The sequence below is a fragment of the Bos taurus genome, chromosome 3 (genome assembly GCF_002263795.3).
Source record: "Bos taurus isolate L1 Dominette 01449 registration number 42190680 breed Hereford chromosome 3, ARS-UCD2.0, whole genome shotgun sequence".
Taxonomy (NCBI): Eukaryota; Metazoa; Chordata; class Mammalia; order Artiodactyla; family Bovidae; genus Bos; species Bos taurus.
In genome coordinates this window covers 97,286,184-97,311,097 of record NC_037330.1, presented here as the reverse complement: position 1 = coordinate 97,311,097, position 24,914 = coordinate 97,286,184, and the positions used below count along the sequence as shown (strand labels likewise).

At 41.1% G+C, this 24,914-nt stretch overlaps 1 protein-coding gene and 1 pseudogene across 6 annotated transcripts in view; both read right to left on the bottom strand.

Moving 5' to 3' along the window:
- The window catches only part of BEND5 (BEN domain containing 5), a 1,466,135-nt gene that overhangs the window by 422,292 nt on the left and 1,018,929 nt on the right, over positions 1-24,914 (bottom strand). The window lies entirely within an intron of this gene.
- On the bottom strand, positions 17,260-18,637 carry LOC101905744 (small ribosomal subunit protein uS5-like; annotated as a pseudogene).

The window sequence follows — 24,914 nt, the reverse complement described above, 5'->3', positions numbered from 1 at the left end:
GAAACCAGACTTTGAAGCATTGGGAAATTAGTAGGAAATGAGAAAATATAGATAGCAAGGGTAGTAAATGTTTTTTAACAAACTTGGGCTATAAAGGGGGAGGGACAGGGAAAGGGAGAGTAGAAGAGTGAACGAGGGAACATGGAGAAGAAATCGGGTTGAGGAAGCTATTTTTATTTTGTTTTGTTCTAAGGTAGAAGACATTTTACTATGTTTAAATGCTGATATGAAAGAGTTCTCCCCTCACAGAATATGAATGTTTTATTTTATGTTTATAAAATATTCTTTTGTTCATTCTTTTATGTCCTAGCAGCCTTGCAAAGTGCATACAAGAGGGGCTATGAACCACATTTGATACTATTGATGATGTTGTTTAATTGATGAGGAAAGTCAAGTACTAATGAGAGAAAGAGGCTTTGCTTGTAGCCACACGGTAGGTTAGTGCTGAGTCACGCTGGAACCCCAGTGACACGCCTAGGTGCAAATGTGACCAACAGTGAACTGTGATGTGGTGCTAAAAGCTTCAGTGTTAAAGACTGCTGACGCTCTGACCCAACACCAAACTAAGTAAGTTTGACTCTAGGGGAAGGGGTATGTTTTAAAACATTCCCAAGTAATACTAAGGCACAGCTAAGGGTGAGAATCACTGTTTTTCATTATTTAACTTAATCTTATTTATGGTCATTGAGGGTATTTAATATTATTCCCAATCAATTAGTAAGGAGTCTGTTGACTCATAGAAGGTAATGAAACAAAGAACTATGGAGTAGGACCAAGATTCAAATTCTGGTCTGGATATTTTTCAAACAGGTACATAATAAATGTTGAGCTCAGCCAAATGGATTCCAAGCTCTCCGATATACTACTTGTCTCAGTTTGTTTATTGTATTTGTGTCCTGTCTATTGATTCAGAAAAATAAATTATCATACTCTGGGAATTATACCATGAAGATACATTTAGGAATTCTAAGGGTCAAACTGATAAAATTCAAGCATCTTACATACCTATGTCAATGGGAATTTGGTGTCAACGGATCACAATTGATCCAAAGACTAGAGCAAACATTCATCCCTGAATTTCTCAAATGTTTCCAAGTATACTCTGACCTGTTATCTCATTTATGATAGTAAAATCCTAAAAAATTTCCAGATTTTATAAGTAGCAAGTGAGCGTGTTGTCAATGAGTATTACAATAAAATACACTGAGGTCAGAAAAGATGAATACAAGTTAAAGTTACTTGCCCAAATGTGGGCACGTTATGCATTAGCTCATAATCATGTACATTTTTTTTAAATACAGAAAAAAAATTAAGCATATAAAAGGTCAACAAAAAACCTCTTAGAACTAATAAATTAAGTTGTAGGATACAAAATTAATATACAAAAATTTGTTGTGTTTCTATAACACTGAAGTACAGAAACTGAAAATTAAGAAAATAATTCTATTCACAACAGTAACAAGAATAAAATAGTTGGGAATAAATTTAACTAAGGGGGTGAAAGACTTACACACTGAAAATTATAAAACACTAATGAAGTAAATCAAAGAAGAGAAAGATATGTGGAAAGACATCCATATTCATAGATTTGAATAATTAACAATAAGATTTCCATACTATCCAAAGTGATCTACAGATTCAGTACAATCTGTATCAAAATTCCAATGGGATTCTTCACAGAAATAGAAAAAAATCCTAAAATTCATATGGAAACATAGGAGACAGTGCATAGCCTTAGCAATCTTGAGCAAAAGAACAAAGTTGGAGTCATCAGATTTCCTGATTCCAAAATATATTACAAAGCTACAGTAATCTAAGTAGTATGCTAGTGGCATAAAACAGACATATATACTAACAGAAGAGAATAGACAGCCCAGAAATAAATCCATACACTTGAGGTCGACTGATCCCTAACAAAGGTGCTAATAACACAAAATGGAGAAAGACACTTCCTTCAATAGATGATATTAGGAAAACTGGATAGAACTTGCAGAAAAATGAAATTGGTCCTTATCTCACACAATATATAGAAGTCAATTTAAAATGGATTAAATGTAAAACTACTAGAAGAAAATATTAGGAAAAACGATTCTTGACACTGATCTGGACAATGAGTTTTTTGGATATTACACAAAAAGCGTAGGCAACAATAGTAAAAATAGACAAATAGAACTGCATCAGATTAAAGTGCTTCTGCATAGCAAAGGAAACAACCAACAGTGTAAAACGTTGACCTGTGGAATGGGAAAAATATTTTGAAATCATATATCTGATAAGGGGTTAATATGCAAAATATGTACGTAACTCATATAACTTAATGGTAAAGAAAAAATAAAAGTTTAAAAATGGGCAAAGGACCCTGAATAGATATTTCTCAAAAAAATTAAAACAAGAAATACAAATGGATAACAGATATATGAAAGGGTGCTCGGCTTCATTACTCATCAGTCAGTCAGTCAGTTCAGTCACTCAGTCATGTCCGACTCTTGAGACCCCATGAATCGCAGCATGCCAGGCCTCCCTGTCCATCACCATCTCCCGGAGTTCACTCAAACTCACGTCCATCGAGTTGGTGATGCCTTCCAGCCATCTCATCCTCTGTCATCCCCTTTTCCTCCTGCCCCCAATCCCTCCCAGCATCAGAGCTCAGCAGGGCCATGCAAATCAAAACCATGATAAGGCACCACCTCACATATGTTAGAATAGCTATTATTAAAAAGACAAAATATAAGGGTTGTGAGGATGTACAAAAGGGAACTCATGCAGTATCACTGGGAAGGTAAATCAGTACTGTGGCTATTGGGCTTCCCCAGTGTCTCAGTGATAAAGACTCCTCTGCCAATACAGAAGATGCAGGTTCAATCTCTGGGTCATGAAGATACCCCGGAGAAGGAAATGGCAACACACTCCAGTAGTCTTGCCTGGGAAATCTCATGGATGGAGGAACCTGGTGGCTACAGCCCATGGGGTTGCAAAAGAGTTGGATGCGACTTAGTGACAAAACAACAACACTGTCACTATGGAAGTCCTCAAAAAAAATAAAAACAGAAATACCTTATGATCCATCAGTTTCACTTCTAGGTATATGGAATCAATATCTTAGAAAGATATCTGCATTCCCATATTCATTGCAGCATTATTCACAGTAGCGAAGATATGGAAATAACCGAAATGTCCATTAACGGATGGATAAAGAAACTATGATACACACACACACACACACACACACACACACACACACACACACAAAATACTATTTAGCCTTGAAAAAGAAGGAAAACTTGCCATCTGTCACAACATGTCTGTACTTGAAGGATATTACACTAAATGAAATAAGTAAGACACAGAAAGACAAATAATGCATAATCTTACTTACATGAAGAATCAAAAATAATTGAAGTCATAGAAGCAGAGTAGAATGGTAGTTGCCAGGGTCTGGGAGGCAGGGAAAATGGGGAGATGATTGCTCAAGGGTACAAACTACCAGTTAAAAAATGAATATGTTTTGAGGAACTAATATACATCATAGTGGCTAGGCTATAGTTAATACCACATTGTATATTTGAAATTTGCTAAGAGAGTAGATCTTAATTGTTCTCTTTAGAAAAAAAAAGGAAACTCTGTGTAGTGATGGATATGTTAGTTAGCTTGATGGTGCTGATTATTTTACCATATATATATATTTATCAAAACATCAAGCTGTATAGCTTAAATATATAAATTATACCTCAATAAGCTGGAGAAAAAAAATCAGCTTATGCAGCTTACTATCCTCACTATCAAAAAACAAACAAACAAATAACTCAATCAAGGAATGAAAAGATGCTCAACAACACTAATTATTAGAGAAATGCAAATCAAAACTACAAGAAGGTATCACCTCACACTGATCAGAATGGCCATCATCAGAAAATCTACAAACAATAAATGTTGGAGAGGGTATGGCGAAAAGGGAACCCTTTTAGACTGTTGGGGGGAAGGTAAATTGATACAGCCACTATGGAAAACAGTACGGAGGTTCCTTGAAAAACTAAAACTATAACTACCATATGATCAGCAATCCCACCCCTGGGCAAGTACCTAGAGAAAATCCTAACTGAAAAAGCTACTTGCACCCTTCGGTGTTCATTGCAGCACTATTTACAGCAGCCAGGACATGGAAGCAACCTACATGTCCATCAGCAGAGGACTGCATAGAGAAGATGTGGTGCATATATACAGTGGAATATTAACTCCTTATTGCCAAATTCAGACTGAAATTGCAGAAAGTGGAGAAAACCACTAGACCATTCAGGTATGACCTAAATCAAATCCCTTACGATTATACAGTGGAAGTCAGAAATAGATTCAAGGGACTAGATCTGATAGACAGAGTGCCTGATGAACTATGGACAGAGGTTCGTGACACTGTACAGGAGACAGGAATCAAGACCATCCTCAAGAAAAAGAAATGCAAAAAAGCAAAATAGCTGTCTGAGGAGGCCTTACAAATAGCTGTGAAAAGAAGAGAAGTGAAAAGCAAAGGAGGAAAGGAAAGATATACCCATTTGAATGCAGAGTTCCAAAGAATAGCAAGGAGAGATAAGAAAGCATTCCTCAGTGATCAATGCAAAGAAATAGAGGAAAACAATAGAATGGGAAAGACTAGAGATCTCTTCAAGAAAGTTGAGATACCAAGGGAATATTTCATGCAAAGATGGGCACAATAAAGGACAGAAATGGTAGGGACCAAAAAGAAGCAGAAGATATTAAGAAGAGGTGGCAAGAATACCCAGAAGAACTGTAAAAAAAAGAGCTTCATGACCCAGATAATCATGATGGTGTGATCACTCACCTAGAGCCAGACATTCTGGAATGTGAAATCAAGTGGGCCTTACGAAGCATCACTATGAACAACGCTAGTGGAGGTGATGGAATTCCAGTTGAGCTATTTCAAATCCTAGAAGATGATGCTGTGAACGTGGTCCACTCACTATGCCAGCAAATTTGGAAAACTCAGCAGTGGACACAGGACTGGAAAAGGTCAGTACTCATTCCAATCCCAAAGAAAGGAAATGCCAAAGAATGTTCAAACTACTGCACAACTGCACTCATCTCACACACTAGTAAAGTAATGCTCAAAATTCTCCAAGCCAGGCTTCAGCAATACGTGAACTGTGAACTTCCTGATGTTCAAGCTGGTTTTAGAAAAGGCAGAGGAACCAGAGATCAAATTGCCAACATCTGTTGGATCATCGAAAAAGCAAGAGAGTTCCAGAAAAACATCTATTTCTGCTTTATTGACTATGCCAGAGCCTTTAACTGTGGATCACAATAATCTGTGGAAAATTCTGAAAGAGATGGGAATACCAGACCACCTGACCTGCCTCTTGAGAAACCTATATGCAGGTCAGGAAGCAGCAGTTAGAACTGGACATGGAGCAACAGATTGATTCCAAATAGGAAAAGGACTACGTCAAGGCTGTATATTGTCAACCTGCTTATTTAACTTATATGCAGAGTACATCATAAGAAATGCTGGGCTGGATGAAACACAAGCTGGAATCAAGATTGCCAGGAGAAATATCAATAACCTCAGATATGCAGATGACATGACACTTATAGCAGAAAGTGAAGAAGAACTAAAGAGCCTCTTGATGAAAGTGAAACAGGAGAGTGAAAAAGTTGGCTTAAAGCTCAACATTCAGAAAACTAAGATCATGGCATCCGGTCCCATCATTTCATGGCAAATAGATGGGGAAACAGTGGAAATAGTGGCTGACTATTTTTCTGGGCTCCAAAATAACTGCAGGTGGTGACTGCAGCCATGAAATTAAAAGACGTTTACCCCTTGGAAGGAAAGTTATGACCAACCTAGATAGCATATTAAAAAGCAGAGACATTACTTTTTCAACAAAGGTCCATCTAGTCAAGGCTATGGTTATTCCAGTGGTCATGTATGGACATGACAGTTGGACTATAAAGAAAGCTGAGCGTCGAAGAACTGATGCTTTTGAACTGTGGTGTTGGAGAAGACTCTTGAGTCCCTTGGACTGCAAGGAGAGCCAAACAGTCCATTCTAAGGGAGATCAGTCCTGGGTGTTCATTGGAAGGACTGATGTTGAAGCTGAAACTCCAATACTTTGGCCACCTGATGCGAAGAGCTGACTCATTTGAAAAGGCCCTGATGCTGGGAAAGATTGAGGGCAGGAGGAGAAGGGGACGACAGAGAATGAGATGGTTGGATGGCATCACCGACTCAATGGACATGGGTTTGGGTGGACTCCGGGAGTTGGTGAGGGACAGGGAGGCCTGGTGTGCTGCAATTCATAGGGTCACAAAGAGTAGGACACGACTGAGCAAATGAACTGACTGATTACCTCAGTCATAAAAAGGAACAAAATTGTACCATTTGCAGAGATGTAGATAGACCTAGAGACTGTCATGGAGAGTGAAGTAAGTCAGAAAGAGAAAAACAAATATCATGTATTAACGCATATATGTGAAATCTAGAAAAACGGCATAGATGAACGTACTTGCAAAGCAGAAATAGAGACACAGACATAGAGAACAAATGTATGGCTACCAAGAGGGTGAGGGGGGAAGTGGGATGAATTGAGAGACTGGGATGAACACATATACACTATTATGTACAGAATAGGTAACTAATGAAAGCTGACTATAAAACACAGAGAACTCTATTTGGTGCTCTGTGGTGACCTAAATAGGAAGGAAACCCAAAAAAGACAGGATACATGTACGTGTAAAGCTGACTCACTTTGCTGTACAGCAGAAACTAAGACAACACTGTAAAGTAACCATGAAAGTGAAAGTGTTAGTTGCTCAGTCCTGTCCAGCTCTATGTGAACCCATGGACTGTAGCCTCCCAGGCTACTCTGTCAATGGAATTCTCCAGACAAGAATACTGGAGTGCGTTGCCATTGCCTTCTCCCGGGCATCTGCCTGACCCAGGGATCAAACCTGGGTCTTCTGCACTGCAAGCAGATTCTTTACCATCTGAGCCACTAGGGACAGCCAATGAAATAAAAAATAAAATAAATAAAATGTAAAAAATCTAAATACTGCACTAGACTTTCCAAATATTTTATTTAATTCCCAAGACTGTCCTCTGAGGTACACTTTATATTATATAAATATATGTTTTGTGAATGAAAGAACTGGATCTGAGCTACGAAAAGTGCCTTTCTCAAGGTCACAAAGACTTTGAGGTCAGTCTGACACCAAATCCCATTTGCTATTCCATGCTGCCTCTCTCACACGAAGCAGGGGCAACTGCTGCATTTCTAGTCCTCAGGCCCACACACTCCAGGAACATGGAAGCTCACAGCAGTTATTTTATTATGTATTTTTAAATGATTTTCTTCTTCATAAGGAGAACATTAGTATTCTACACATGAAGAAAATATTTGATTTTATTTATCATTCTTTCTCTTTTTATGTTTCAGTGCCAGAGATAAACGGTATTCCAGGGGTGATTTTCTCTGAATACCAGCTGTGGGAGACAAGAAAACCTTGTTGATGACCTAAAGCTGTCAGATTTACCTTAATAATCCAAACGTATTACTCAGAGACTTGCCAATAACCTTTTGACAAAAAGAATGAATTATTAAATATTGGGTAGCAGTATTTCATCATAGCTAAAAGGAACCCTGTGGGGGAGTTATTGATAACATCACGAGCCCCAGCTTCCTCAGGGCCCCCTTTGCCTGTGCCGTCCGCTCTACCCTGTTTCTGCATCTATCCTGGTATTTCGCTCACTGACTTGCCATTGTCCGTTTACTCACCTGTTTCCCCACTGGACTTGAAGTTTCCACCAACAGGAGCTCCTTCATGTCTGTGTTTCCGAACTGGCACAGAGCCTAGCTACAAGCTTCTGCTTAGTAAACATGTGAAGAATGAGTAAATGAATGAGTGACTATAACCTTACTCTTTTCCCTTAAAAGGATTCGTTAAATGTACAATCAGTGATGATATAACTTTTACATCTCTATGAAACCTTTCATGCAAATTGCCAAATCAGCAGAAAATTCATCATTACAACATGTTGGGATTGTTGATTCAGGAAATGTGATACCCAAACCTTGATGTAGTCTCAGATCTTTATTAGACAAGTACTCCAGTTAATTAATATGGGGTCAACTTTTAAGTAAACTGTTTCTCTAAACTCTTTGGTCCTCAAATCTCAGTTACCCATGCAGAGTCTGTACCCCTTTCACTCAAAATGGCTTCTACTATATCTGTCTGCCAAGAATACACGTCTTTGGCCCACATGACCAACTGGGAAGAAAGATGCACTGAGAGCAAGGCCTGGGCCTGGAGTGACCTGAGAATATGACCCGAGTACCACCAGAATGATGTCTCACAGGTACTTCAAAATCCATGTCAACTAAAGTCATGAGTTTTACCAAAGCTTCCTCCTCCCCTTAGTGACCTGTCTTTAGCTCGGGGTATGGCATCACCATTCTCTTGATTACTCAGATTAGAAACCTAGGTGTCATTCTAGAATTCCCTCCACTATTTAGCTCTCTCTCTGGTATCCTATCATAAATAGATCTTAAAATGTCTGCTTCTCCATTCCTACAGCTACTATCTCAGTTAAAGACTACATAATTTCTCATGTTGATTACTGCAATAATCTCCTGCCTGAAGTCTCTGCCTCCAGTAATCTCCACAGTAAATTCAGAGGTATCTTTCTAAGATGCAAAACTGACCATGTCATTCTCCTGTCAAAATCCTTTGGAAGCATATTTTTCTCAGTAGCTACCTTGAATTGGTGTCCTCAGTGGCTTTTGCTCTCATCAGTCCTCAACGATGCTCCAGCCATCTTGAACTGCTTTGACTTTCTTCAGTATTCCTGATAGTTTCAGGCCTCTGGACTCTTAAACCAGCCTGAAACATTCTTTCACAGATCTTTGTCTAACTTCTGCTTACCTTTCAAGTCTTCGCGTAACTGTCATTTTCTATGGGAAGCCTTCATAAGATAACTGATCCAGCTGGATATTAGCTCCAAGAGAATGAGGCTATGTCTTCCTCAGTGCCTGGCATGGTGCCCTATACATATTGTATTGCATACTTGTTGAATGAATGAAAAAAATGAGAATAATGGGAGGAAGGAAACTGATACTAAATACTGATGGACAGGGAGGCCTGGTGTGCTGCGGTTCATGGGGTCGCTAAGAGTTGGACACGACTGAGCGATTGAACTGAAATACTGATTATGTGACCAGGCACTGTCCAGGCTCTATCTCATTAAAGTTATTTAGTCCTCATAACAACACTGATGTGTAAAACATCACAGTCCTCATTTTTCAGATGGAGAAATGGAGACTTAGAGAACTTGAGTAACTTACTTAAGGTCACAGAGCTGGCAAAGGCATAGCAAGGACTGATTCCAAAATCTGTATCTTTCTATTATTCCATATGCCTAGCATGGAGCTCGTAGCATATGAGATAATCAAAAAGCTATTGTTAAGTGAATAAATAAATGAATATAGGGAGATCATAGTTGCAAATAATATAATTCATTTCAGGATGAATACATATACCCAGATAATACATATACCTTCTCTGTGGATGGTAGACCGAAGCCATGAAATTAGAAAATGATTGCTTCTTGGAAGGAAAACAATGACAAATCTAGTCAGTGTATTAAAAAGCAAAGACATCACTTTGCTGACGAAGATCCATACAGTCAAGGCTATATATGGTCTTTCCAGTAGTCATGTATGGATGTGAGAGTTGGGCCATAAAGAAGGCTGAGCACCAAAGAACTGATGCTTTTGAACTATGGTGCTGGAAAAGACTCTTAAGAGTCCCTTGGACAGCAAGGAGATCAAACCAGTCAATCCTAAAGGAAATCAATCCTGAATATTCACTGGAAGGACTGATGCTGAAGCCAAAGCTCAAATACTCTGGCCACCTGATGTGACGAGACAACACATTGGAAAAGACCCTGATGCTAGGAAAGATTGAAGGCAGAAGAAGAGGGTAACAGAGTATGAGAATCATTGAATGGCATCACTGATTCAATGGACACGAACTTGAACAAAGTCTGGGAAATGGTGAGGGCCAGGGACTGGAATGCTGCAGTCCATGGGGGTCACAACTTGGCAACTGAACAACAATAAGAACAATAATGCCTATCTTTGTCCAATGAGTCTAGGGATAATTTATCATCCTATCTTCTTGCATTTTGCAATAACGGCCACTGAGGAAATATTACTGTCCCTACTTGATAGTTGAGACAGACAGATGAGAAACCTGAGACACGCTAAGACCCCCCAGTTAGGTTAGTGTGACCAGTCAGGGACCTGCACACAGATCTGACAAAGAAATAGAGACCCGGGAGAGAACCAGGGCTATAGTCACCGGTAGGAAATGGGGTTTGAGGCAGAGAAGTTCACGTAGTGTGTGCTCTGGCACAGAGACAGGCAGGACCTAACTGTAACAGTCAGACAAGAAGTTAAAGATAGGAGCTTGGGAAAGGAGTGGGAGGAAGGCAAAGCTCACCTATGGCTCCAAAGACCTTTGCAGTTCTCCCTCAGATGTGCGTGATTGAGTCCAAGCCCATTAGACTTCCCAAATCCATCACGTCCAGCTGTCATCATTTCTTGCCTAGTCAATTTTAACAGATTTCTCACTGGTCTCACCCCTCCCAACTTGCCGCTGGCAGTCCAGACTCTGCACTGCAATCAGACTGATTCTTCCATTAGGAAATCTCTACCATGTTATTTCTCTATTTTATTTATTTATTATTTCTTCATTCATCTGGAGGATGAAATCAAAACTTCTTAGCATGGCATTCAACTCTTCTAGGCGATCTCCTGTCACCTTCACATTTCTAAGGATATCACCCATTCTCCCCATGTCCCACACCCAATAAATATTTTGTCACATGCTGAATATGCTGGGGCTTTTGGTACCTTGGTACATGATGTTGACCTTTTCTGATCCTGAAGAAGTCTTGGGCATCCTTCAGTTCAGTTCAGTTCAGTTCAGTTGCTCAGTCGTGTCCGACTCTTTGCGACCCCATAAATTGCAGCATGCCAGGCCTCCCTGTCAATCACCAACTCCCGGAGTTCACTCAAACTCACGTCTATTGAGTCGGTGGTGCCATCCAACAGTCTCATCCTCTGTTGTCCCCTTCTCCTCCTGCCCCCAATCCCTCCCAGCATCAGAGTCTATTCCAATGAGTCAACTCTTTGCATGAGGTGGCCAAAGTACTGGAGTTTCAGCTTTAGCATCATTCCTTCCAAAGAACACCCAGGACTGATCTCTTTTAGAATGGACTGGTTGGATTTCCTTGCAGTCCAAGGGACTCGCAAGAGTCTTCTTCAACACCACAGTTCAAAAGCATCAATTCTTTGGCGCTCAGCTTCTTTCACAGTCCAACTCTCACATCCATACATGACCACAGGAAAAACCATAGCCTTGACTAGACAGACCTTTGTTGGCAAAGTAATGTCTCTGCTTTTGAATATGCTATCTAGGTTGGTCATAACTTTCCTTCCAAGGAGTAAGTGTCTTTTAATTTCATGGCTGCAATCACCATCTGCAGTGATTTTGGAGCCCCCCAAAATAAAGTCTGACACTGTTTCCCCATCTATTTCCCATGAAGTGATGGGACCAGATGCCATGATCTTAGTTTTCTGAATGTTGAGCTTTAAGCCACCTTTTTCACTCTCCTCTTTCACTTTCATTCTTCAAGCCCAGCTCAAATACCATTCCCTCTGTGAAAGTTGTGGCCCTCCGAACACTATGAGGACAGTTAACTGCATCTGTATTTCTGCTTCTGGAGCATTCCTCACATGGCTCTGGAACAGCAAAGTGTTGTCCTGTTTCTTTCTCCTGTCCCCATCTCAGGCCCTGGAATGGGCATTCCTTCATTTAGCAGTTTATTACAGGTTATGATAAAGCATTCAGACGAACATCCAGTGGAAGGGATACATGGAGGGTACATGCTTTCCGCAGACCCACACCTTTGCCCAAATCTCCCTGTGTTCGCTAACCCATAAGTATCCTCCCTAGACCATTAGAAACATCATGAGAACTTGTTAGAAATGCAGATTCCTAGGCTGTTCCCCAAATCTGCTAAATTGGAAACACGGAGAGTGGGATCCAGTCCCGAGGTGATTCTGATACATAGTAAATCTTGATAACTGGTGCACTAAACAAAGGGTTAAAGGAATCAAAGAGGAATTCTGTGTGGGAAAAATCAGGAAAGGCTTCCCAGCGGAAGACGCATTTGGATTGGGCCTGATAGAGATTAAGATTTAGATACAAAGAAATAGAAGGAAACCTCTTTTCTGAGAGAGAAAATTGCAAGAAGGAAGTCAAGAAGCTAGAGAATTCCAGTGCAAGATCAGGCAATGTGTTGGGCCCTGTTGCCTGGAGTCTAGAAAGAGCGAAGAAAAGTAAAGTAAGATCAGCCTGTTAACTAAGCGGCCTCTCCCACCAGCCCATACACCCCTCCAGAGAAAGGAGGCGAGGACTGTATTTGACTCAGCTTTGTGTCTGAAAGCTGACTCAGAGCAAGGGCTTGGTGAATGTTCTAAGAATGACTGATTGAGGACAGCTCAAATGAAGACTATTAGAGAAATAGGTTTTCTGTGAGACCAGCCATATCATGCTACTGCTCCTGAAAAGGAAAGAGCAGAGAAAATGGTTCCTCTGCAGCGAGAGCAGAAACTTTCCCATCTGGCTCCATCTAGTGTCTTAATGGGCAGATTTCTAGTCTAGGACACCTCTAGCCAAGCGCACAGCCTCTGAACGTTATGCTGTAGGCACCTGGGTGGCAGGGAGGCAGGGCAGCCAGGGCATGGCTTTAAATTGAAAACAACTTTAAGTCTGAGCTTTCTTGATTTTTTTTCATTTGGTTATTCCATTTAATTTTCCTGTGGTTTTGGTGTATGTGTATGTGAGAGAGAGAGAGAGAGAAAGAGGAGGAAAGGAAGAGAAATCTTTTGCATGTGCTGAATTCCGAAGACTCTGCATCCAGAATCTTTGAGTTCCCTTATCAGGGCATATGTGATGCATTTTGGCCATGTTCTATAACTTCCACCAGGGGGTATCCCAGACTCTAACAAAGCAGCATGCAAGCCTTGGGCTTGGGAGGGGGTAATTTTTCTTTAAAAGTGGTCAATAAATTACTGTCAATGCCTTTGATAAGGATAAAAAGAATGCTGTTACTCTTTCTAAGGAATATATTTCTAAGAAATTATTTCTAAGGAAATAATGACAGATGCAAACATATGTATGGGTGTTCATTAAACTGTAATAGTAAAAAATTGAAAATTACCTAAATATGGAATAAGAAGAAGTAATTAAATAAGCTATTCACATACATGCTATGGATTATGCAGTTCTTAAAACACATTTTTTGAAGAATATTTAAAATGTAGGAAATGATCATAATATTTCATTGGGTAAAAAAAGACAAATGCAGTATGATACCCATTTTTATTAAAAATGCACAAAAGCACAAAGAAAAAATTTGGCAAGAAGTACAGTGACATGTTGACTTATGGACTTAGGAGCAATGTAAATTTAATTATTCTTTTATATATTCTCTATAATGAGGATATTTACAGTTTAAACGTGGCATTAACTTAAGAATTGGACAGTAGCATGAAAAGAAGGAACTTAGAAAGTGAAAAGGGAAATATTAATCAAATGGGAACATTTAATCAAATAAAAAGAATACAGTTGTAGTGATTTGGAAAAATATATTTTGCCAATATTATCTAGTACAACCCAGGCCCCATTATTATTGATGACTAAGAGGTTACGTTTGGTGTTTCAACAAACTACTTCCTATTTTTAAAAGCATTAAATACAATTAACGTGTTAAGCAATGTACTTTTCATGAGCTAAATGCCACGTATGAGACAACAGATATATAGGCAAGTTGAAAATTTTAACTGAGTCCAGGGCAGAAGATCATATATCCTTGATATTGTCCATTCTGAATGAGCCTTATATGAACAAAATTATTTGTGTAATAATAGCTATGCTCCCCCATATATTTTCATATCAATCTCACAAAAATCCCATGATCAAATCCTGATTGACAGATATGTATACTATTCCTAAAACACTGTTTCTCAGAAGTGGCAGCTCAGGTAAGATTTTCTGGTATTTCTTCTGCACCTAGCACTGAGCTAGACATTGTGCCTGTTCTCTCATATTTATATCAACAAATCTTTGCAGAAATCTATATGTGCTATTAGCCTTGCTTTGCAAAGGAGAGCATCTGGGCTCACAGAGGGCAAATGACTTCCCCAAAGTCATACAGGTAGCATACAAGCATTAGTGCCTGGTATCAAGCCGAGATCTGTCCCCTTGCAAGTCCAAGCACTTCCCACCGTATTTTCATTTCCCAAAGGGGTCACCTCCAGGGGAGAATTAAAAGGATGAAGGAGGAGATGCAATGTCTGAAGCTCTCAGAAGGCACCACTGTGGTCTGACTCCTGCTCTGCACTCCAGTGACCTTGAGCTTGAAAGGGACAAAGGAGCGGACTCCCCTGATGCTCTGTGATGAGTCAAGAGGAAAGTCAGCTCTCAGGGAAACAGCTGGCCTTTCTCCAGCAGCCGGGCCTGAGAGATAAACAGATCAATGCAGACACTCGTCTCCACCTAATGAGCTAATGGCACAGCCAGGGTACTGCATTATTGGATTGCTGGTCATGCTGAAAGGGTCCAGAGTTAAGCAGGCCTACTGTGGGGGTGGAGGACTCACTCCCCACCCCCTGGTGAAGCCTGGCTCCTTTGTATGAATGCTAGGTGTGATTTGTTCCCTTTGTTTGTTCATTGTTTTGTTCGTGTTTGTTTTTCCTCACTCCCCTAGGAATGTGTTGAGATTTGATGAAATGATGTCAATGACCTTTCTGCTCTGTAGACAGAGTGCCACAGATGAAGGAAACACTGTCCTCCCAGGAGGCAGACCAGTGTGTTGCGAAGAATCCCCACCCGGCATTAGCACAGCGGCATTCTGATCCCCACAGTGATTTGACGTGGTATTTGGGCACACTCCTGCCCCTCTCTGATGTCAATTTTCCACATGAACCATGACAGCATAAGAGTGAAAGTCGCTCAGTCGTGTCTGACTCTTTGCAACCCATGGACTATACAGTCCATAGAACCCTCCAGGCCAGAATACTGGAGTTGGGTAGCCTTTCTCTTCTCTAGGGGATCTTTCCAACCCAGGGATTGAACCCAGGTTGCAGGTGGATTCTTTACCAGCTGAGCCACAAGAAAAGCCCAATAATACTGGAGTGGGTAGCCTATCCTTTCTCCAGTGGATCTTCCTGACCCAGGAATCGAACTGGGGTCTCCTGCATTCCAGGTGGATTCTTTACCAACTGAGCTACCAGGGAAGAAGCATAGGAGGGACTAGAGTAAAAGGTGTTTCTGTACCAGGTAGCATGTTATGAACCCAAGTAGCTCACCTGACACTGACAATTATATTAAGTTACAAGTATGTAATCCTGCTGGTCTCTATAAGCCCAGACAATGGTTAACTATAAATAATGATAATTCTAATAATAACTACAAATGAATGTTTATTGAACATTCTACTTTTCACTCAGAGACAATCACCATCACTCATCACTAGCATCAAACTCTTGCTTTCTCTTCTTGAGCTGTCTCTCTCTGAATTTCTTTCTTGACTTTTCTTAGTACCCTCAGCTATATTTCCTCTGGTCTTTTGCAGTGGGCATGAAGCAGGCAGCCCCCTCCAGAGGCAACCAGAGCATCTCACTGAGCCAGGTCTCAGGTCGCCCTTGCCTCACACTAATTCATTAGCTCCTGCACAAGTCTATCACCAGCGTACACAGGCTTCTGGGTTTATAAATACACCAAATGGCCGTTACTTAATGGCACCTGACTGAGGCCCTCCTTAGGAGCCAGGGAATGCTCCCAGGGTTGGAGGCACAGGCAGGAATCTCCCCCAGAGCTCATTCCTGAATATTCAGGTTCCTGAAGGGAGACTCATGGCTTGCTGCACGGCCACAAGACGAGTAAGGAGCTGGACAGTCTCCAAACTAGAAGGGTGCCAGAGAGGCCACCATCCTCAACCCATGACTGGAGAATATAAATTGACATCACAGAGGCATTCTTTGAGTTTGTTAAAAATAGAACCTTTATATATGTCCTCCTCTGAGGCGTCTTCAGAGGGATTTTGGCCTAAAACTACCTTAAGGGTTCAACTATCTCAGTGGTTTACAAATTTTTACAACTGCAGAATTCTTTGTACGTAAGAAATTACATTCAAAAGCCATAGAATCAAACAGATGAAGATATTGTTACAGCTTCCTGGAGCACAGTTTGAAAATCACTAATCTAGTCCAGGATTACTTTAGTCCTGCTGGTGGTGAAGCTTTGACCAAACAAGGATCCCTGCTTATAGTCTGGTGCTCTTTCCCCATCTATGCATTCCCCACCCGGAAATATTTGCTTAGATTCTGCTATGTTAAATCTACTGAGGGAATCAGCAAGATTGCACTGAAGTCCACACAGAGCTCACAGACCACTGATGGTCTGGCCAAAGATAAAAAGGCAGAACCCTACAAATGGACTAGATTAGGGTTTCTTAACATTGACTCTAGTGATACTTTGGACCAGATCATTTTTCATCATCAAGCATTGTCTTACGCACTGCAGGATGTTTAAAGTAGCCATGATTTCTACCCACTAGATGCCAGTAATAACCCCTCTCAAATCTTGACAGTCAAAAACGTCTCCAGACATTGCCAAATGTCCTCTGAAAGTAGGGGGCAAAATTGCTTCCATTAGAGAACTGTGGATTAGCTAACTCAAGACAGTAGCGTAAGGGATCTCACCAGGTTGCATAAAATTAAAGGCCAAATAAATGATGAAGACAGTGTTGTAAGAATTCTGAGAAGAAGGGGCTCCTCTGCACCTATGCTCTCAGGGTGGTGATACCAGCACAGTGCAGAGGAAGGAGGGCAAGCTCTTGGCTTCAAGTGGCCTTGACCTTGATTGTCTTCCCACCCTCAGCTCCTGTAAAGATTTTCTGGCCTGGAAGCTTCATGGGGAGACTCCTGGACCAAGACAAGATCACCTGGCCTCCATTCCTTGCTGTGCCATCAATTCACAATATGGCACTGGCCAAATCCTTCTCCCCTCTGGACGTCGATTCCCTCAACCATAATAAGGATAGACAGCAAGGTCTGTAGTCTCACCAATAATCCTTTTTTTTTTTTAACCAGTTTCATTTACTTTATTATTCTTTTTATAAAATTATGTGGTGGCTACAGCTGGGGCCTGGGTCCTCTTCATGGAGACTCTGGTATGGGTCTTCACAAGATGGTCAGTGAATTCCTGATATGGAGACTTGGTGAACACTGTCTCTTTCCAGAGGTCAGGGGCGAGATAACTGTAGGTCTTGGAAACGGCATCAAAAGTGGCCTTGGCGAAGTTGCCCAGGTGGCAGTGCAGCCCCTGGCAGAAGTGTAGCATCATCGATGCCAGCTATCAGCAGCAGCTTCTTGGGCACAGGGGTGAGACGATGCCAGTGCCTCTGGGGGCAGGGATGAGGTGCACCAGCACAGAGACACAGCGGCCAGTCACCTTGCAAAGAACTGCGTGGGGCTTGCCGATCTTGCTCCTCCAGTAGCCTCTTCACACAGGGACGATGGACAGCTTGGCCAGGATGATGGCTCCACAGATGGCAGTGGGTACTTCTTTAGAACACTCGTTACCCAGATCGACATGTCCGTTGTAATCCCCGATGGCAATAAATGCCTTGAACCTGGTCCACAGGCCAGCACTGGGCTGCTTTTGCATGGGCATAATCTTCAAAACCTTATCCTTGAAGGATGCTCCCAAGAAAAAGTCAATGATCTCAGACTCCTTGATAGGCAGAGAGAAAAGGTAGATCTCCTCCAGGGACTTGATCTTCATGTCCTTGACCAGGCGGCCCAGCTTGGTAACGGGGAGCCACTCCTTGTCCTCAGCCTCGCCTCCGCTAGCTTCGCGGCTGCGATCCCGGCCCTGGACGCCACTATTGACGCCTCCACGGAAGCCACTGCGGCCTCCCATTCCAGGGCCCCTGGGGCCTCCTGGCCCTCCTGTAGCACCAGGGTCATCCCATTTGGTGTTTTCACTAAGACGAAGGCACCAATAATCCCTAAGTTCCCTCCTAGCTCATGGATTCCATTTTCTAATTTTTGCCATAATCCTAGAAAGAGTAAAACCACGTTCGGCTGATGACTACTTGATCTTAGGCTTTCTCAGCCATATCTGAAAAGCCATTTCCTTGGATAGGTAGGTTAGAAAGGAAAATACAAAGGGAGTTTATGCTCCTATCCATACCTTGGAATAATAACAATGGTTAATCTTCATTTGTGGGCTTCCCTTATAGCTCAGTTGGTAAAGACTCTGCTTGCAATGCAGGAGACCCAGGTTTGATTCCTGGGTTGGAAAATCCCCTGGAGAAGGAAATGGCAACTCACTCCAGTATTCTTGCCTTCAGAATCCCATGGACAGAGGAACCTGGAAGTTTACGGTCCATGGGCTCGCAAGAATCGGACTTAGCGACTAAACCACCACTACCAACCTTCATATGTGGCTTTGTAGTTTACCAAGCACCTTCACATATGCTATTCAGGTACATGATCCTCAAAACAACCCTATGAGGTGAGAATAATTACCATCATTTCACGGATGAGTCAAGGTTCAGTGTGGTTGAGGGTCTTGGCCTCAGGTCACACCCAGACCTCCTCGACTTCAGGCTCCTTGCTTCAAACTCCAGCTGTCTGTGCTACACTGAGTGTATTGGAAACTCTCTCTCTAACTCTGCCAGAGATAGGATATAAAGGCCAAGTGACTAAGAGATTCAGGCAGAACAGGAAGGGAAGCGACAGCATGCTGAGGATACCATGCTGACCCTGATAGGGGCGACAGAACTTGCTGAACAAGTGCCAAACCAAGTGCTTTGAAAGAGTAGAAAAAAGAAAAAAAAAAAAATCTTCCCACTGTTTGCCTGCCAAGCCCCTGCACAGGGACATGGGTACAGAGTTCTGCTTAAGGTTTAATTCTATTGATTACACATTCCATTTTCCAAAGTGCCATTTGCCTGAAGGAGCAGGTGGTGTTTTCGGCATCCATTTAGCTGATGTATTAGCCATGTGGCTCAGTGCATCAGCAGGCCCGAGTCATCAATTTACGGCGAGATGACAGAGGGAATCACTCACTGCAGAATCCTAATGGGGAGAGGGGGAGGGGGGGATGGAACACACGGAAAGGGACAAAAACAGTGGGACTGTGGACCTGACTGGGGCCTGGGGACGCAGGAGATGAGTGGCCCAACATAGGACCTTCGGTTGATAACAGCAAACACTTAGGACCTGACTCTGTGGCAGGTCCCAGGCTGGACACTGGGGATGCAAAGAGGAGTCGCAAGAATTCCCACCTCCAAGACCTCAGTTTTATGGGGAAGGCAGACATAAACTATTAACAACAATAACATCAGGTATACATTACAATGGAAGGATGTGGTAGGTAGCAGAAGAGTATTTTAAAATTCCACAGTTACAGTTCAAGTCCCAGCTTCATCATTTACTAGCTTTGCAGTTGTAAAATTAGAGGCAAAGTTAGGCTGGATGCTCATGGAGAGTAGGCACTATATATCTTATACATTTTTGAATGCCCACTGCCCCAGTCCAGAGTCTGGTATTGCCGTCATAATCACCAAAGAATATTAATAGTATAATCATGAAAACAATAAAAGTAATCATAAAATAACATTTCCTGAGCTCTTGCTACGTTCCAGGTCCTGCCTAAGTGTTATATGTCTTTTCATCCTCACAACAAGCCCATGAATTAGGTACTATTGTTATCTTTATTTTATAGATGAGCAGATGGAGCCTCAAGGAGGTTAAATAACTTTCTCATAGTCACACAGCTTGTAAGTGGTGGTGGAGCTAGGATTAAAATCCAGACCTGTCTGGCTCCATAGCCATACAGACATTCAACACTGCAAAGTTCGGTTATCTCAACTGTACTCAAGTTATTTAACCTTGCAGAGACCCCGTTTCCTTATAAGTCAAGGGCTCTATTTTTTTTTTTCCTTTATAGATTGTTGTAAGCATCAAATAAGACAATGTACGTAAAGGATTACTTAGTACATTCTAAAAAGCTCAATAAATGATACTTACCACTATCCCCATTCTAAAGATAATTATGTTCAGAGAAGAACTCTGAGGGTCAGAGCCCATCTAGTTTTTACGAGAAACTTCTCCAGTGCCTGTGTGAGTATCTTCTCTGATGCAATGAAGGTGCCTCCTCTGGCCCCCATCCTTGCTAAGTGTTCCAGTATGGTTCTTTTTAATTAGATCATTCATGTTTTACTTATTATGACTCTTGTCATTTGACGTGCAACATGAGGTAGACTGTGGCAAAGGCAAAATGTGAGCAAAGCAAACAATTTCTCAGGTAAAGCTTTACAAATTGCATTTCAATAAAAAGGCTCATTGGCCCTTGAGTTTCAGGGAGGAGATTTACCTGACAGAAGTACATAAGAGAAGGACGGTAATCACTTGCCTTGGAAGAGAGCCCCACCACCACCCTATCTGTGTCTGGTGTGGCTACAGAACTCCCTCCACCTTATCTGAGACGGCAGTGTCACAGAAAGGGATACTCACTGGTGTTTCATCACTCATTCACTTATTCATTTATTCAGTGTATATTTTTAGAGGTCTTGCTTTATTCCAAGTACCATACTGGGCACTGAACTTAGAGAAATGAATAAGATTGCTACCTAAAAATTTAAAAGGGTGATATGTGCATAGTTGCAAAATGATGTGATAATTTATTGTCATGCTATTTAAAATAATGACAATTTAGAACCATCTCAACTGTAAATACTAGTAGATTTTAAATAAAGTATGGTACATCATTTCAAAGGGATATTATTCGACCATTTAAAGAATTTATAAATAATTTCAAATAATGTGGTAAAATGTTCACAGTACAGTGTTAAATGATATAAAACTGTATATATAGTATGTTGTATATATGGGCTTCCTCATCACCTCAGTCACTAAAGAAACCACCTGCCATGCAGGGGACTGGTTCAATCCCTGCATTGGGAATATCCCCTGGAGAAAGAACTGACAAGCCATTCCAGTATTCTTGCCTGGGAAATCCCATGGACAGAGGAGCTGGTGGGTTACAGTCCATGGGGTCTCCAGAGTCAGACAAAACTTAGCAACTAAACCACCACTGCCTAACTACATATACAGATATGCAAATAACTAGTCAGGAAGAAAATATTCAGTTTAATAGCATTTATCTTTGGCAATGGTATTAAGGGTGATGTTTTTCTCTGATATAATGTTATTTTGTATTTACAAAATTTTTTACAATGCACATATAGCAAAAAGGTATCCAAAGGTATCCCTATCCAAAGGTATAAAATAACTATTATTATGTTAGAAGTATGCTTAAAATACTCCTGGCACAGAAAGGAGTAACTTTTCCATTTTATAGATGAACAAATTGAGGTTCTCAAAGATTATGTACAATAGTTCTCCCAAGGCTTTCCAGCCCAGAGTTGACTGACACACACTTCAAACAAGTCATGTGATATAAATCTAGAACTCTTCCCCCAGGACTTTCTAAGAGCCACTCGCCTGAAATGGGGGGTGGGGTTGACCTGCCTACAAGGTCTCCAACGATCTGCCAGAGCTACTATTCTAATTGTTCCAGAAGAACCCAGAATTCAAAACGTAAGTCCAGAAATGACTCAGTGATAGTTGCTAGCTGTGGATCTGGAAGAAGTGCCTATTGCTGTAAAAATAATCTTGACTGTTTACATTTCAACTCTTCAAGATTTATGGTATTTGAACTAGAAGAATAATATAGGTCTGAGCACGTATTTAATGTTTTCGTTTAGATTTAGAACATACAGCCCCAGCATTGAGCTGATTTGAATGCCTGAATATTTTAATATCATTTTATTGTGTGCTCAGCATCCATGATTAAATATACATCTTTAAGTCCAATTTACTTTTAGCTTCATTATGGTCTGTTACAACTGGCATTCAATGAATTCTGCATTTGGCCACATAACCCAGCTCCATTTTTTTTTTGCAATTGTACTCTTGTGTGCATATATTTAGGGGCATGTAAAACCGAACACTCTTTAAATACAAGCAAGTATTTCCTATCTTGAGAAGGACCTCTTTTCTCAGTTATCTGTGAACATTAGAGCACAAGGTAACTGAGATATCACTGAATTCAACCTTCCAATCCTATTCTTTTATCTGTTTATAGGGCCCCTTCTCTGGGCCCCAAGCTTTATTGTTGCAAACATTGTAGGCCCATCTCTCTGCCAAGAGAATATTCAGACAGGAATAGGAATTACAATAGGAATTAAATTCAGAACTCTTGGATTTTTTTTCTTTTTGCCAAGTTTTCATCATAAAAAAATTACGGCTTTACAAGTATCTTTCTAGTTTTTCATTATGTATCTATCCAGGTAGGAGGATAGGTATATATTTTAACAATGTGTTAGCTAGATTTATAACATAGTATTTGGATTAGACTTTCTAGGCCTCCATTTGTTCCCTCGCCTGAGTCTTGCAAATGTTCAAGGTGGGCCTGCAACTTTCCCCAGCTCCCAGCTTACTGATAGGGTCTTTTGTGGGCCATAGACTTACCCAAGGAATCATGACTTTGCTCCTTTCTGTATCACTAGTGCATACCACATTCATTAGCACTTGGAACACACCCAGTGTATAAATTAATTGAGGCAAACTAATTTGGAGATATTTTTCATTTCTTTTGTATTTTAAATTGGGGATTTTATAAATGTAACAAAGAGGATAAATTCAGGATACATAGTGCTAATACTGTTTACTAAACCATCAATATATATGTATATACATATACACATGCATATATTCAACAAATTACAATCAATATGCATATCCAACAACAGTATGACTCTGCAACCTGAGGGGTTGGAATATGGCGATTGACTAATGCATAAGAAGGTCAGGTGTCTCATCTCTGACCACAGGGATGTATTTCCCTCTCATCCCACAAGTTTGAGTGATTCCTGCAAGCAAGATCAGTACTGAGGATTCCCCAAACTTTTATCAGAAGAAGAGATAAATGCTGTACAACGAAATGTTCAATGCACTTTGAAATTATCTTTATATGAATATACATATATATGTATGTGTATATACACCATTTTATATTATATAATGTTATACATTTGTGTGTATATATCTGCCATGATGCCATAAAGCATAATCTACTGGGTACCTATAGCCGCACAATTGTTTCCCAAAGTCTGCAGGATCTTTACTGCCTCCACCCACCACCCACAACTTCATCTCCACCCTTCCCCCATCCGAGGAGGCATTCTCATTATAGGATAATGATAGTGGAATAGAACTCCATCACTGGATAATGATTTCCTGTGGTTGGATGAATGAGGAAGGCAGACTTCGGCACCTTCAGAAACTGAATAGCAAGGGGCTGCCAAAATGTTGATTTTCAAAGAGGAAGGCTTTGGTTCTGACACAATATTCCACTCAAAGCTGAAACATTACATGCAGAAGGAGATAGCACATTTAGGTAGACAAAGGCCCCTGAAAGACTGAGATAAGACTAAGATATAAAGTGGTTGACCACTTTGCATGACAGGGGTGATTTCAATCCTTATTGGGTTGCTCTCTATGTTAGGCAGCTGAGCTACTTTGCTACTTGAAGACAAGTTGGCATCTATGTCCTTTTGAAGTCAGTGTGGGTCATGGGAGATCACCGTCTGTTGATAAATGGCTTGAATGGCAAGAGACCTGGAATGTCACTCAGGACAGACGTACTTTTTTCCCTGCCTGCCTGTACTCCAAGGCACCACATTAGACCAGGCTTTAACCTTTCTGGGCCCCTGTCCTCTCATCTATCAAACAGTGTGTTGATTGGAGGTTTCTGAAAGCCTAGAGGCATCTGACTTGACAACTTCACATCAATATCAATGTAACTAATTTTCTTTCATTTCATAAGGAGTTCAAATGCAATACATCCAGTATGCAGAGGGGAGAGGGTGTTCGATGGTCAAGTGTGCTTCTTGAGGAATTCTGGTACCTTAAACTTGGGGGAAACTTTGAAGTTCATCTATTTCAGGATCTCTATGAATCCTGGATGTTTTGCTGGAACCTCTGTAATGGGGGAAGCTTACTACCTCCCCAGGCATCCCCACTGGCTGTTGGTGAACTCTGATTGCCTCAAGGTCATTTGTCTGTTTCTTTGTTCACTCATTAATCAATTATTTCAATGCCTAATAGGTCAAGAATATATAAAGCACTGGAGTCCCAGATATGAGCCAATGTGATCTCTGCTCTGTAATCACTCGACATTGAATTGAGCAGCATAGTTGAGTGGGCATTGGTGGGGGTGGGGTGGTGTGGGCAGTAAGGTAACCAAACATGTAGACAATAACTACAATAAGTGCTTTGGTAGAAGTGGTTTTGTGGAAGAAGGTGGAAGACATTGAGGGAGCCCACTCTCAAGAATAAAATTTGAGGGCAGGACAGTGAGGCAGCTTATTGTTGTTAGAGACAATGTAGTATAATGTGAAAGAAAAGACTCTAGGGTCAAAATGTTTGAGTTCAAATCTGGACTCTGCCATGTCTAGCCATGTGAAAGTGAAAGTTGCTCAGTCTTGTCTGACTCTTTGTGACCCCATGGACTATACAGTCTTTAGAATTCTCCAGACCAGAATACTGGAGTGGGTAGCCTATCCCTTCTCCAGTTGATCTTCCTGACCCAGGAATCAAACTGGGGTCTCCTGCATTGCAGGTGGATTCTTTACCAACCGAGCTATCAGGGAAGCTCTCTAGCCATATGGTCTTAGGCAAATTTCTTAACTTCTCTGT